The following is a 3,796-nucleotide window of genomic DNA, read 5'->3' as shown; positions in this document are numbered from 1 at the left end:
AGGTTGGCTCCATGACCTAACACATTGACACTATGGCGCTAATGCGATTTGGTGTTTTCAAAGACACCAATTTTTTGGTTCACCTAGGACAAAATTTTGGGAAAAACAATATTGTTGTAGTACTGTTAAAATTAATTCCAACATCATATTTTTAACCATGGCAAATCAAACATTTTTAATGTCAAATTATGTTGTCACGAGGATGATAATTTTGCGCATAGGATGCATTAAATGCCGACCAAAAAATTGTAGCATAGCTCGCTCCTGCATATCGCCCATTAAGTGTTAATGAAAACCATTGAGTGTGGCCGTGTATATATGGAGATCTTTTTTGTAGGATCATATATGATGATTTGTACGCAACAGCTGGTGGTGATATATGTGTTGGACATCCAAATGCCCTTTTCGTTACTTTTTGGGAAATTAGAGCTAATAAAGTTTATTTTTCGAATATGCCTCTACTCATCTGATTATTATTTTCATGCTGCCTCTATGGCCGTTAGATCCGCTTTTCATCGGACGACCCACAACAACCTACCATAGGATACTTTTTTTTTGCAACACTGTCCTTGTTGTAAATCCCTTCGAACCCAACTAGGGGTATGTTGTAGACCGACCAGGGGACGGTAGGCCCGTTGCCGGCGTAAGGTGGCTCCATGGCCAGGCGTGGTAGGAAGCCGAGCTCGGATGGTTTCGGAGATCTGCAGATGAGAGAGGAAGGTGAGAGAGAAGGAGTGAGAGGAGAAGAAGAACTAGAAGGGTGTGTGGGGTGATGCTCCGGCGAGCTCGACGGGCGGCGGAGGTTGATGGCGCTCGGGACGGGAGCTCGGTGTGGATATGCTTACAATTGGCAGGGACGATGGGGACAGAGGTCCCCAACAACAGCCGCCTCCTGGTCTTAGATCCAGGAGCGGAGATTCTTTCTGCAACAAAGGTCCTCTTGTTGCAACAAGGGTCTTATTATCGGCGACGGACTAGACCATGAGTCAACGACGGATACCATAGCAATTGCGATATTGATGGCCACAAGACGAAGGTGCTTTCTACAGCAAAGGTCCTATTGCAATTGCGACGATGGAAATAGAGAATATGAACACGTACAGACCAATGACATGGTGAACATCATAGATCAGATGGCTTGCGTACGTCCAAATCAATCTCTTTCAAAAATCAATCGGCGGGCTCGTGTAGCATGCCCCTTATATTTCACACGGTTCTCAAATCTTCTTTGTTTTGCCCCTTATACTTCACACGGTTCTCAAATCTTATGTGTTCCAAAATAAAAAAAAACTTCTTTGTTTGCCTTGCAAATTGAGTCGGAATCGAACAGTCAATCCAAGCCCTAAATTTCCCCATCGCCCAGCCCCAATAACACCACCGCGCCCAAACCCTCAATCAATCCCCGACACGGCCACCAAGCCATGGCCAGGCCGCCGCTCTGAACCCTCCCGCTAGCTGCCCCTCGGAGCCTTCGAGGACGAGCCGTGCGCGTTTGAGGGGAGAAGGAGTTGCATTTGCATCAGCGGAGAAGGACGGCAGGCCGGCTGGTTCACCACGTCCTGTGCAAGCAAGGAATGAAGTCTCGAAGGTGAGAAGGAAAATCTCATCTTCTTCTCGGTGCTTTTCTCGTGTTACGCCTGTTAATTTCCATACTATTCTCGATCGCGCCGCCCGCCGCCACCGTGCAATCCAACCGGAACCCCCACCTTCATTCCCTGCTGGGACGGTGTGCCGGCGGGCGATGGCGCTGGTGCCGAACCCAAGCCAACCGGGCCTCCGGATCTACAAGCCGAGTTTCTCCTACTGGTACCCTTCGCTGGAGCAAGACTCCGGGTCCAGATCTCATCTGCTGCACAAGATCGGCGCCTTCTACCGCAAGGCGTGGAAGCGGCTCCCGCGCCGCCGGCCGCAGGGCCTCTGCGTCGGCCTCCTCGACCCGGTCTCCAACATCGTCATCAACAGTCTCATCTCCTCCCGCAAGCGCAAGCGCGACGCTGGATTTAGTTGTTGCGAGGGTGTGCAAGACGACCTGGAGCGCCGCTCACTTGACGCCCTGGTGGCGTTCCTCACCCGCTTGTTTCCCAACCTCCCCGAGAGCCTGGCCGTGCACTACCTGCGTCTCGCCGACGCCGACGCCCTAGTCGCCGCCCGCGTCATCGTGTCACACCATGGCATGAAGAGGTTTGATGAATCGGAGCCAGCCGTCCTGGACATGGCCCCCATCAAGTGTGCCGCACTGGCTGTCGGGTACCCCAACCCCGACCACCTCGTCCATGCCTGGCGCAACATCTCCGGCCACATTGACGACACTCTGCACCTCCTCGCCATATTGCACAAACCATCGTCCGACCGCTCCCATGGCACTAGCAAGTTCGCCAGGATGCTTAAGACACCACCATCCCGCCGCTCCTGCATCATTAGCAAGCTCACCAGGATGCTTAACAACGGACCATCGCCCGGCTGTGAAAAAGACATATGGTGGGCATGGCGGCTCGCGGCTTCTCGTCGCAGTCGTCCCTGCAGCGACCCGTACCTGCACACCGGCTTGCTCAGCCGGACGCTCCAGGACGCCATCCACGGTTTTTACCTCCAGGCCCTCGCCCGGTTGCCAGCAGGCTCTAGCTTCTACCGCAGCCTGCTCAAGGCCGGCTACTGCTACGGCCCTCTTGATCCCATCTCAAACATCATCGTCAACACCATCTGGTATGACACTGCATTCCCACCTACCATGAAACTCGAGCTGGACCTGGATGTGATCGGCACGCGGGGTCTCCACCGGGTGGAGAACCGCTCCTTGTATGGCCTGGCCTCCTTCCTCTGCACACGTTATCATCGCTTCGATTTCCATCAAGCCATGCAATGCCTGGTCCAGGCTGATGCCAACCTTGTGCTCGCCGATCCCAACCTTGTGCTTGCCGATCCCAACATTGATCCTTCCTCTCTCTATGTGCTGATGAGGTGCCCACCATCTGCTGCCCCCACTAGCAATGCTGTTGAAGCTCAAGACCCCCCGGACACCAGCCTTGAGAAAGCCTTCTTGGCGGCTGCCACCGCAGCCTTTCACCCCAACCCGGAAGCCCATGTAAAGCTTCTCACTTCGTGTAAGCTGAAGTCTGCCTTTCGTCTGCTGCATCGTCGGCCTGACATGCTATCTTCTCAAGATGTTAAGCGGCTTGCCATGTTGTTGTGTCCCGAATCTGCCCATGACTGCGAGAGGGCATTTCTCCCACTCCCCCTCACGGTTTACCCCCGTGCAAAGCTAGCAGGCATGTATACAAGAATCTCCAAGAAGGTCAATGCTCTGCTGAATGCATATGCTCAGATGCCAAATGGGGTAGGTTCTGATGTGCTTGTTGTTGGTTATTGCTAACATTTCTCATCTACTGGTATATGCTCACTAAATGTCGAATTGCAGGATCCGAAATTCGAGCGTTATACGATTTGTGGTGTGAATGATCGTGTGTGCGGCCCTACTTCCTTTCCTCCTAAGTATGGCCACACTCATGTCAATTTCGTGGCTACTCCCAAAAGCACTTGTGGTGGTTCTGCGGCTTTGTTTTTTGCTGAAATTAGCAACAATGACCAAGACGACGAGTCCTTCTGTTGCCATGTTGCTCTGCCTCCGCCATGTGCTGGTATGCTATAACCAAACCATATGTCAATATTTTTTCCCATGCCCTATCTGGTATATTTTGCTGTAAATGTTATATGCAAAGTCCGAAGCACCATGATGCATCTTTACCATAGCTTACCATTTGACTGTTTTATTATTCCATCAGCCTAAACCCTCTTATCC

The 3,796-nt window shown here is 52.1% G+C and overlaps 1 long non-coding RNA gene across 1 annotated transcript in view; it reads left to right on the top strand.

Moving 5' to 3' along the window:
* Nucleotides 1–3,432: 3,432 nt before the first annotated feature.
* LOC123133132 (uncharacterized) overlaps nucleotides 3,433–3,796 on the top strand; it is a 1,694-nt gene continuing 1,330 nt past the window's right edge. The window contains exon 1 of the long non-coding RNA XR_006465163.1: nucleotides 3,433–3,635. This is a non-coding gene — a long non-coding RNA (uncharacterized lncRNA). The remainder of the gene's footprint in view (nucleotides 3,636–3,796) is intronic.

Source organism: Triticum aestivum, chromosome 6B (genome assembly GCF_018294505.1).
Source record: "Triticum aestivum cultivar Chinese Spring chromosome 6B, IWGSC CS RefSeq v2.1, whole genome shotgun sequence".
Classification (NCBI taxonomy): domain Eukaryota; kingdom Viridiplantae; phylum Streptophyta; class Magnoliopsida; order Poales; family Poaceae; genus Triticum; species Triticum aestivum.
This window is presented reverse-complemented; position numbering and strand designations above follow the sequence as displayed.